Here is a 12078-nt window from a genome sequence, read left to right on the forward strand (position 1 = left end):
CAGAATTCAGAGTGCCACCAGACAAGAAGCAGCTAAGCATGTCTAGCTGAACTGTTGAAATTCAATTAAAGAAAATTCAGATCCACTGAAATAAACCTATTCGGCACGATTTTCTAACCACCATGAAGCTCTTGTTTATTTTGACAGCGGCTGCAGCTGCCCTCGGTGCTGTGCAAGGTAAGAATTTGGGCCCATACATGTTTCAGTAGATACAGGTTGACCAGACTAGTGCTTAATTAATGAGAATAGACCACGATTGATCTGATTCGGTATGGACATGGCTGATAAGACCTAAAAATGATGTAATCGTGTTTGATGCGTCCTGAATTTATGGATCATGCTGGAAGATGTTAGTCTATTTCAACTGTTCGTGTTGTTCTAGTGTCAGGCCATTTGAACCTGAACCCAATGGTCTGCAGGAATCCGACAACTTCAGATAGTCGCTGCCAGGAACTTCATTATTACTATTTTTATGCTAGGTGTCTAAGGGTCAGCTTCCCGTCCCTTGAACGAATAGTGTGCAACTGGGTTCTCTTTCTAGACCGGAGCTTAAACAAATAAGAGAGAGGCAGGACACAAAAACTCAAGGCAACAACCTTACAAGTGTATTGATTAATTCTACTGTATAAGTGGAACAGGTAGATGTCACAACAACAGGAATGTGGGTAATTATAGGTCATATGCAAGTATCATGGACAGTAGTGTTACGCAGGATACTTCTTGAACAATTAGTTCAGGATAGCAGGTGAACAGCACAACCAACAGTGTTTGCAGTCTTTTGAGAAGGTGAATAGATCACTATCACCTGGAGGGAATATAACTGTGCTTAGGCTGGGTAACTAATTCACAGGTCTCGCAGTGCAGAGGAACTACAATATGAAGGCCGAGTCTGATGTTCACTGAAATCACTGCACTCTAACTGGATCTTCCTTCTTACTCTCACTATTCGCTATCTGCCCAAATCGGAACTATCACACGTTAATAGGCCTTGGACTTAGGTTCCCTCGGATAATACACTGCCCGATATTTAAGTCACTATTACCCTGTCACTGCACTTTTCACTGTCACTCACTGTCGGTGGGGCAGCGGCGCGGTTAATGGGGGGTGGTGGGAGAACTCACAGCCCGACTCCTGATGGGGGTTGAGTCCCGCCTGTGGCCTGTGTATCCAGCGGCCACAGGATCACTTGTAGGAGTGTCCTTTCTCGTCCGGGACTTTGGGCAGCAAAGGGCCCCGCACACTCAGGGCTGGGAGTCAGAGTGCAGCCCTCAGGGCTGGGGCCGAACAGCCTCCTAAAGCGCTCACTTAGGCGCCTGATGGAGGACAAGGGTCATCTGCACCGGGATGGGAAGAGGCCTCACCCGAGAGTCCTGGAGGCGACCTCGAAGGCCCAGTGGCTGCAGTCTCCTGCCATTGGGCACGCCGTCAGGGGTGAGCTGCAGCATTGGCCATCGTTAGAGTCCATCAGGTAGGGTCTCTCTGGAACCGGCTGGGCAGAGAACAACCCCGGGGATAGCACAGGGCCTCTCCGCAGGTCCTCGGGACTGGGACCCTCCTCCTGGAGGATGTCACATTGTGGGGGTGTGGCAGCACCTGACGGAGGAGTGGCTTCTGGCTGTCTCCTGCCGTAAGGCCCAGCTGCTAGCCGTGGCCTTTTAGGGGCGTAGCTTCCGGCCGTTGCTGAAGCCCAGCTACTGGCCGTGGCCCATGTGGGGGAGCGGCTACTAGCCATCTCCTGAAGGAGGGGTGAGCGGCTACCGGCTGTCTCCTGACGAAGGTGGAAGCGGCTACCGGCCATCTCCTAAGGAGGGGTGAGCGGCTACTGACCGTCTCAAGGGCACCTTCGGAGCGGCTATCGGCCGTCTCCTGACGAAGGCGAGAGCAGCTACCGGACTTCTCCTGAAGGAGGGGTGAGTGGCTACTGGCCGTCTCAAGGGCACCTTCGGAGTGGCTACCGGCTGTCTCCAGACGAAGACGGGAGAGGCTACCGATCGTCTCCTGAAAGAGGGGTGAGCAGCTACCAGCCGTCTCTAGGGCACCTTCGGAGCGGCTACCGGCCGTCTTCTGATGAAGGCGGGAGTGGCTACTGGCCGTCTCCTGAAGGAGGGTTGAGCGGCTGCAGGCCGTCTCAAAAAGGGAGCAGCTACTGGCCGTCGCTGGGGTGCTGCCGTGAGCAATAGTTCTAGCTCCACCCCGATCCTGTCGAGGGTCAGCTCGCCCACGAGGTAGTTTCTGTTTCCTGCTATGGTGGCGGCGGGCGAGTTCCGTGTCATAGGGGCGCGCGACCAGGGCGGACTTACGTCCCTTTCGTCCGTAGTCTGGCCGTGCTCCGTCCGCCCTTCTGTAGGCTCCTCCTGGGGGTGTTATGCTGCCCTCAGTAACAATCAGCATTTAAATTATTATTCTTATCATCATTATTATTACTACTACTACTGCTACTGCTACTACTACTACTAAAACTACTACTACTATTAATATTGTTATTATTATTATTATTATTATTATTATTATTATAATTATTGTTGTTGTTGTTGTTGTTTTTATTACTGTCATTTATTGATGTTTTCATCATTGTTATGATTAGGTTTCGTTCAAGGTTTGTCTGTGTTGTGCTAGTGAGATGCATGATTCAGAGTGTGGTAAGGTGTGATGGGTGAGGGAAGCTGCATTACAAGAAACTATTGTGTGATTTAATGTGAGTTGTGTTCTCTGTTGGTACTGAAGTGGGAAAAGGTCTGATGGCCATATCGTGGTCTGGTTAGATGGATTTGTGTCCCTCCATGTGTAAAGTTGTCTTTGAGGTTTTGGCTGGCTATGGATCCTTTGTGTTTCTTGTGTGTTTGTAGTGTTGAATAGAGGAAGAGAGATCATGTATGAATGTTGAAAAAGGAAGAGGGATGTTTTTGACTAGCGTTTTTGTGTTGAATAAAGGAAGATGGATGTTTTCGACTCGTGTTTGTTGTGTTGAATAAAAGAAGAGGAATGTTTTCGACTCGTGTTTGTAGTGTTGAATAAAGAAAGAGAGATGTTTTCGACTCGTGTTTGTAGTGCTGTATGGAGGAAGAGGGACGTTTTCGACTCGTGTTTTTAATGGTAAATAAAGGAAGAGGGATGTTTTCGACTCGTGTTTGTAGTTTTGAATAAAGGAAGGGGGATGTTTCGACTCGTGTTTGTAGTGCTGCATAAGGAAAGAAGGATCTTATCAACTAGTGTTTGTAGTGTTGAATAAAAGAAGAGGAATGTTTTCGACTCGTGTCTGGAATGGTGAATAAAGGAAGAGGGATGTTTATGATTTGTGTTTTTAATGCTGAATAAAGGACAAGGGATGTTTTCGACTTGTGATTGTTGTACTGAATAAGAAAAGAAGGATTTTTCGACTCGCTTTTTTGGTAATAAATAAAGGAAGAGTGTTTATAGTGCTATGAAGAGGAAGTGGGATGTTGTCGACTTGTGCTTCTGGCGTTAAATAAAGAAAGAGGGATGTTTTTGAATTGTCTCTAGTGTTGAATGGTGAAAGAGATGTTTTCCAGTCATTCTATGTGATGTTAAGTTGTTTGTGATTTTGTTTCCTTGTGATGGGGTGGGATGCGGACAATAATGACAAGGAACAAGGATGGAACGGGTCCAATAGGGAAGTAATGATCTGTGTTTCTCTTTATGTTCACTTGGTCCTTGACTGATAATACTTTCTTTTCAAGGCAAAAGTTATTTGTGTAATTCTTTTGGTCTTCGTACATTCACAGATAATTAATCTTCCCCGCTGTGTCTAAAACCACTCCTAACGATCGCTGCCAAAGAAGAAATGATTATCTGATGAAAGTAGTACTTCTCTGTTTGTGATCTGACGTGAAACTGTTACGATCTTTTTCTACACTACGTGTAGTATTCAGTGGCAATAAAGAAGAATACGTAAGCTGGTAGTAAGTCATCATCATCCAGTCCTTTTTTCTGTACATCATCATCATCAATATCCAGTCCTCTTTTATAGGAAGTTATCATCATCACTGTCGTCGTAGTGATCATCATCTAAGTCCTCTTTTCCCAGCTACAGATGGATGAGGTGATGTTTTGCCAGCAAGTAAAAACAGCAGCTGGGGGACCTGTGGTATGATATCTTGTAGATATTATATCATTACCATTAACAGTACAACAGTCTTATCTACCGTATTGTCTGACTGCCTGACAACCTGCGAAAAGGGATGATGTATAGGAGATTCTTGCATCTATATCATGCTGGTACAACGACATCGATCAAACACTCACTGTTGACTATGTAAGGTTCAAGTGTACAAGTGGGAAAAAAAAATGAACTTGTTGGACCTCAAAATATTACGCACAAATAGAGAAGCTTGTGTAGAGAAGGGACTGAGTCATAAAACGGGCAATGTTATCTTTATATTATGCCACACATGATAAGAACTGGAGATTGACTGAGAGTGACTGGTAGCTGAAATCATTTAAGACAATGACTATGCTCTTTAACCCAAAGTACCACCGACTTTTACCGTTGGAAGTGCGTTAAATGATTATAAGTATCAGGTGAGTTAGAGACAGAACTGGTTGACTGAAAATGTGGTTCAGCTACGGAGCAGACCGCAGTAGTCGTAATAATTATTCCTGTCAAAGCTTCAAGTATGCGCCATAATTCATGTGTTATATTTAGAGACCAGTGTGCCATACTGTATAATGACGTAAAGGTGTAGAATGTTTGAAGGTGCTTTGTTCTGGCGAAACTTTATTTACGATCCTGTACAATGTACATATCTCAACGCCGGATGCAGCACTCTGGAAAAAAGGAGGGTGTGATTTCTAGCGATATGGCCACAAGTTTTAATTCATGCTGACTCATTACCAATTTCCTCAAAATTTACTACCAAATCCCTTTTTTTCACCTGCGACAGCCACCTTTATGTAAGATATTTATTGCAGATGTTTTGGTGAATAAAAGTTCTTTAATGATTCTGTATGAAATCATTAGTATTCTCAAAATGGAGGGTACGCCTCCAAGGCATCTTCATTTTCTGCAGACTAAAGATTACATATAGCCCCTCCCTTCTATCTTACTTTTCTACATCTTTTAGGGACAGAAATGTAAATTCTGTTTTATTCTTAAACCTTTCGTGTGTGTGTGTGTGTGTGTGTGTGTGTGTGTGTGTGTGTGTGTGTGTGTGTTCTATATTTGCGGCTGCTAAGGCGAGTGTCTAGCTTGAGTTCCCGCAACATACTGTTGTCTGGATAAAATGTTTGTAGATTAATACAGTGCTTCTGTTATTCCACTCTGTTGTTACCCGTCCCTGCCCCGGAGGGGCTCGGGGAAGGGTATTGTTTTTATTCGGTTTGCCTGTTTGTTTGTTTGTTTGTCTGTCTGTCTGTTAACAACACTACGCGAAAACTGCTGGTGTGATTTTGACTAAAATTACAGGGATGATGGGCTATGACCTTCTGATCACCCGAATAAATTTTGGGTCGAATTGGGCCAAGGCCTAGGCTGTAGGACCGAAAAACTGTAAAAAAAAAAAAAAAAATCATTTTCTCTTCTCGCCATAGCTCCTTTCAGATTCATCATATCGACACGAAACCAAAACCCAAAGGTGCATGATTCAAATTTGCATCCTATAACATGCCTCATTACGTCAGGGGGGTCATCCCCCAGTTAGCGGTAGGGGGGTCAATGTCAGGTGGGTCGGGCCTGTCAAGTTTCACCCGATTTACTCCAAATTTGATATGTGACATCTGTAACTAGATATCCTGTTGTGTTTTTACACGTCAGCACAAAAATGACTGCCGGGGACAGGTTTGCTGTGCCTTGGTACCGCTTCTTGTTTTCGAAACTGTTAAAGCTACAGCTGATCCACGTGCATCATCGGATGGCTTATAACAAAAAATAGTAGTAATAGGTGTTGCTAGAATGATTTTCACAAAAATCGCCATTATATTGCCGAAATCGACTAAAAAATTAACAACTTAACTGGACTACATGGGAAACCATTCACGCTGCAGCGAACCATTGTGCACATCGTTGGAAAACTTCCGGAAAAGTAATAGGTTTTACTTAAATGACCCTTACAATATTGCCAGTATATTGCTGAAAAGAGCCAGAAAGTGCTAAATTGATGATGAAAACTGAGTTAATTAAAAGTTTATTAAAACTACAGAAGACCTTTGCATGTCGCTGGGAATCTGGTAGGAATGTAATAGATGTTACCTATGTGGTTTTAATAAAAATTCTCTACCATTTGCTGATAACACAAGAGCGCTAAGATGATCATCCAAATTTAGTTATCTCGGACGTTAGGAACCCCTTCAGTATTGAGACTTTTTTTTTTTTACCACTAAACGATATCACTCATAATTCCTGTTTCTTAGGGTTTTTTAAAGGTTATATCTAATCTCTCCATTTCAAAAGCTTCCCATAAATCGAATAACGCCCTCTAGTTTGAAAAGCTTCCCTTAAACTTAATAAGGCCGTCAGAAAATAGCTGCAACAAATAAAAATATGCATCAGAGTCAAGGGGTTATTGCTACTGCAGGTCTACGCACATAGGTTGGAAAGTTAAAATACCATCTTTATCAAGCGTGCTGGCTGGATCACGTTCTTCTCTTTCAGTTGTGGACGCTCATAACTTCATTAAAGTAAACCGTAGGTGTTTAGGATATCCCTCTAAGGGAAGTTTTTTTTTTTTTTTTTTTTACATCCTAGTACGAAAACGCTAAGTTTTGTATTTGGTCCGGTTTGTCTGTCCGTCTGGCCTTCCATCCGTCTGTCGGTGCGGCTGTTTTTTAGCAGGATATATATATATATATATATATATATATATATATTGGCTGCAACTGAACCAAATTTGGCATAATGATTGACGACCATCAGAGGTACGGGTCCTTTTTTTTTTTTTTTTTTTTTTTTTTCGAAAGACGTGGTTCACAGGTCAAGGGTAAGGTTAGCTCAAACATTTTATTCCGATGTTTACCTGTTTCAGCAACGGGTAAGGATAAAATTATTCATTTTTTAAAGTACTCGGTAAGATATATCGGTCACTGGATAAGGTAAAAAGTTAGGTCCTTTAACTCAGATGGGCCTGATTTTATTTGGTCACAAGCAGAGTCAGAAGTTCGGTCCTTTAACTCAAAGAAATCAGATTCTATTTGGGTGAAGCTTGGTGGAAGAATTTCAAGATAACCAAGGCTGCAAGTATGCTATTTTTAAAACAATTGGTCTAAAACCAAGGTCACTGGGGAAGGCCAACTTAAGCATATTAAATCCGATTTGAGTGACATTTCATGGATAGGTTGAGGACTAAGTAAGGATGTAGTTTCATTTTGGGAGCAATAAATCCAAATCAACGGCCCAGAGATGGATCAAAGGTTAGGCCCTGCCGCCCTTCCATACGATCAATACCTGTGGTGTGCGAACACGTAGCTCATCCTTTTCGAAGCATGGTGAGGAATCACACTCTAAAGAATAGATCAGAATTAGAGAAGGTATTTCAATTCGTTCATCATACTTGTATGATTATTTTCCAACATTTTTTCATCACTATATACCAAAACCAAAATGCCTCTGATTATGCGGATGAGTCTTAAGACCAGCTGTATGGCATGGGTGTTACACTCTCTGGGATCCTCTTCTGGCTTAAGAGAATGACTTGTGCTCGTGCCTGAGATTCACTTTTGATGCGATTAAAGAAAGTAATGGATGGTTTTGTTGGTTGTGTAGCCATTCTCTTTTGTTTTGAGCCAGTGTTGTAGTAATATTAAGTACAATACTGTTCGAACTTATTATATATTCTCGTAAATTTTGGAATGCCGTCAAAATAGCGATAAGTCCTACTGCAGCTAGAGAGCAAGGAGGATTTAGTAGGAACTGATTAAAATGATGAAAAGTTGGAGTGTAAAAACTGCATCTATTATGACAGATCTGGTGAAATTTTTAGAATTGGATCGTTTGAGTGTCTGGACTTCTTTGTGTGAAAGGATGTTCACTAGCCCTTTTTTTTATCAGATCTTGTGTATTGTATTTAGGATTCTGCAGATAAGGGTATGTCTTGGATCAGTGTCAAAAGCTAATATTGTAGTTGCTGATATTATCCTATTGGGGCTGCCCTAGTTCAAGCGATCGGTAGCAGTTTGAGTCAGCGTAGGAAAGGGTGTGGTGACTTATTTTTATCGAAATACATATTGATAGAGGAATGTGTGTGTGTGTGTGTGTGTGTGTGTGTGTGTGTGTGTGTGTGTGAGGAGGGGGGGATAGTGCTCTTAAATACTAATCCTTCCATGGTCTCCGACGGTGTGCAGAGATGTGATATTATGGGAAACATGGGTGGTTCATGTATCATTCTCCTCTTCTTCTCCTCCTGATGATTTATTTTGTGTGGCGGGAACGGCTTAGTCGTCAGTATGAGTTACTTTATACCTCACATCACCTATTGATTTCCTGTTCCCACTGCCACGCCCTCGCTCAATGCAGCAGAGTTTCGTTCTCACAACACATAAGATGCCATCAAGCGAGTTGCTAGCAGAGCGCTGTTTACTGACCATTCTTTAGGATGATTGACTGTTGTACGCTTTTCAAGGCTTGAGCATTTAGGTAATGACTGCCTTCTTCCACATAGACAGAATTTGGATGCAAGTCAAGGAAAAGTTGCAGATCTCAGTGGCGGTGTTTATGGCTGTGGGGTGAAAGTGTTTAAGGGAAACGTTCTCACCCTGATTTTGTTCCATTGCTTCGGAAGTTTAACTTTTTTGACCACCTATCAGGTTTGTTGTGAGATTACCTTCATTTCGAGTACATAATTTTCTGATCTACTTCAACAACATCCCACCTCCAGACATTTCAACACTAACAATGAAACAAGAGTAGAATTGCTCCAGCACCCGTGGCGAGGCTCTTGTTTGTCACTAGATGGCGCCACTTCTGGTGTGAGCTGATGGCAGATGTGGATTCTCCATGTCAAATTACCTTATATGGTACCACTTTTATGACTCCAAAGGACTCCTCGTAACAAATCCGCCTGAAGCAAAAGAAAAGAAAGAGGAAGAAGAAAGAGAAGAAGAAGAAGAAGAAGATCGCTGGCCACTCATTGACCTGCTGGTTATCGCCGCAGGTAAAAATACCCTCATACTCATTTCAAATGCAGTGCAATACTACACTGCGATCAGAACACTATGTTATTCGCACAAGTCCCCCTCTCAACACCCTCCCTTTAGAGGTATCTTTGAAATGATCTGATGGAGTTCACCTAGCTATGCGTAGATCAGGACATCATCCAACACTCCTCAGTCATCTGGTTACCTGCTTAGGTGAGGGTTGGGTGAAATTACTGATGACACTTGCCTCGCCTGCAGAAGAGGCCCACACAACATAACCCAAATTATGGAGCACTGCACAATACCTGCCACATTAAGAATCAGACACAACATAAATGATGTGGAGACCTTATGGAACGATCCCACAGGAATAGTTGCTTACCTGCGTTCGACGGGTCTGCTGAGCAAAGCATGACTGGGGTTACACAGCACCAGCAACAAAGAAAACAACAACATAGTTTTCGTTAAGCTATCCTCAGACGATTTTATTCAGCATAAGGTGGTGCATTTAGAGGTACATTCCACTTTTTCAGTTCGAAGTCTCCTAAGCTGAAAAAAATTGCATGAAGCAAGCAAGAATAAGCCAGAAAAAAAAAAAAAAAATAAGACTAGGGATAAATCGGAAGGATGTGGAGGGGGGGAGAGGGAGGGGGAGGCTGAGGATGAGATGGAGGAATGGCGTGGAGACGTACTGTATATGAGAGAAGGGTGTGAGGGCTAAGGGCAGGGTAGTGAAAAGGCTGGGGACATGGCGACATGGAGGCTATTTGTCTGTGGCCACCCCTTACGGGATTAAGGCGTCTGACAATAGATAGATAGATAGATAGATAAATTTATATATTTATTAATTGTTTATTTTAATATTTGCATTCCTGGGTTCCCATTATCAATATCAGCTGTATAAAATCGTCTAGCATTAGATGGAATGAAATTTTAGAGTTGTCGCGATCAAGAGAGAGTTATTTGTGCTAGTATGACTCTCAGCTGAAAAATTAAAAAGGTGTCTGGTGTTAGCTAAAATCAAATACTGAGAGTTGCTGAGACGTTGAGAGCGTTCTTGGCACCAGTATTAAGATGTTCAAAGGAGTACAAAGGAAAGCAGACAGCAACAGATCTAGTGGTTCCTTCGAGGCTGTTTGTTTTAGGATGGGTAACTAACATGACAATTCTGTGTGTAAGAGACAAGGATAGAAAAGCAGGCAAACGTTATCAGCATGAGTCTCTCTGATATACTAGTAGTCTGGCGTAAGATATATAGAGTCCTTCCGCGAATGGTGACAGATTTAATGCCCTTATGCTCCCATGACTAACACAGTAGAATCTCTTAAAGGTACTGCAGTAAAATGCTAGAGTTGTCGCGACTATGAATGGATTAGTTGTAGAAGTGTTAACAGTGTCAGCCTCCTATTGCTCATTTCCAGGTGAATAAAATCGTCTGGCATAAAGTATAATACAGTGCTAGAGTTGCTTAGACCAAGAGAAAGTTAGTGTTACCAGTACCAACACTCTACCAAGCTTCTTATTCCACCCAGCTAAGTAAAGTCGTCTGCCGTTGGCTGGAATAGAATACTAGAGTTGTGCCGTCATTGAGATGGGTAATAGAACCTAATGAAGCGAAACTCAGCCCTTTTAACTAGCCTGAATATGACTGACATTTTTGTCACCCTAGCTTGGAAGAAATTTTTGTCCTTTGAGTCTCATTTCCTGTAGTTGAGTGACACGATAAGATCATGCCACGGCCCTACACCCTCCATAGCACTTTTTCGTGACTGGCACCACATACTAATATTACAATCTTGCTATAGCTCAAAATTCCACGTGGATAGACGGCAATTTCACACCTAGCTATAGTGAACAGTGTACGGTTTGGCAGGATCATTTATGTCACGTCTGGCTTTGACACAGTTCGCAGAGGATGTAAAGGATTTATTGACCGTGATAAATGGAAGATGAGAGACTGAATTAAAGAGTGTATGTGAGCGAAATGGAGAGCGACAGAGGGAAGGGAAGACCAAAGATGAGATAGGGAGATGGAATGGGAAGATATATGAGAGAAGAGAGTGTGAGTTGGAAGGAAAGAGAGGGAAAGGGAAACCAAGTATGAGATGGAGGGATTGAGTGGAGAAAGTGTGTGAGTTAGAGGGAGGGCAGTAAAATGGCAGAGCACAGGGCGACGTGGAGGCGATTTCCATGTGGCCAACCGTAGCGGTATTAAGGCGTCTGGAAATAGATATAGAACTGTACGTGAATGGACTATACCATCGCTATATATATTTCACTGAATAATTCTGGAACTCTTATATAATGTGTACAAATATGGAACTATGTATTGTGAAAAATTGTGGAACTCTTAGGTAATATTGTGCAAAACTGTGAACTCTTACATAAAATTGTATACATCCGTGAAACCTTTACGTAATATTGTATTAAATTATCGAGCTCTTACATAGTACTGTGCAAAATGAAGATCCATCCATCCATTGCCAGACACCATGTATCCCAAACGGGGTGGTCAAGGGCTTAGAGTTAATTGTTTTACAGGGAGGGGCACTAATCCTCCACCAACCCCACTTGACACGTAGGGATGCCAACAGCATCTGGTGTTCCCAGGCGGTCACCCATCCAAGTACTAACCAGACCCAACGTTGCTTAACTTCGCTGATCGGACGGGAAGCGGTGTACTCAACGTGGCATGTATAAGATCGTGAAATTACTGTATAAAATTATATAACTCTGTAGTATAACTGTATTGCGTAAAACTGTGCCACTCTTTCATAATTCTGTGCAAAACTGTGGGACGCCTACATAACACTGTGAAAAATCTTGTTGCTCAGGAGAAAGCATTACATGGTCTCAAAAATTCTTACTCGCTGTTTCCTTGTTTTTGGCCTTGAATTGGATCATTATTTATATCCGCAACTATTCGTGAAAGAACGACTGAAGAAAGACTGGCCATTAATTTTCGAACTGTCAGCATCAAACATCGTCTTCTCC

General features: G+C 42.6%; 1 pseudogene; it reads right to left on the minus strand.

Annotated features, from left to right (window-relative positions):
• Positions 1 to 11669: 11669 nt before the first annotated feature.
• LOC145398266 (5S ribosomal RNA) lies at positions 11670 to 11786 on the minus strand (annotated as a pseudogene).
• Between the last annotated feature and the right edge of the window lie 292 nt (positions 11787 to 12078).

Source organism: Coenobita brevimanus, chromosome 44 (genome assembly GCF_032717465.1).
Source record: "Coenobita brevimanus isolate Jiangsu-jjx chromosome 44, ASM3271746v2, whole genome shotgun sequence".
NCBI lineage: Eukaryota > Metazoa > Arthropoda > Malacostraca > Decapoda > Coenobitidae > Coenobita > Coenobita brevimanus.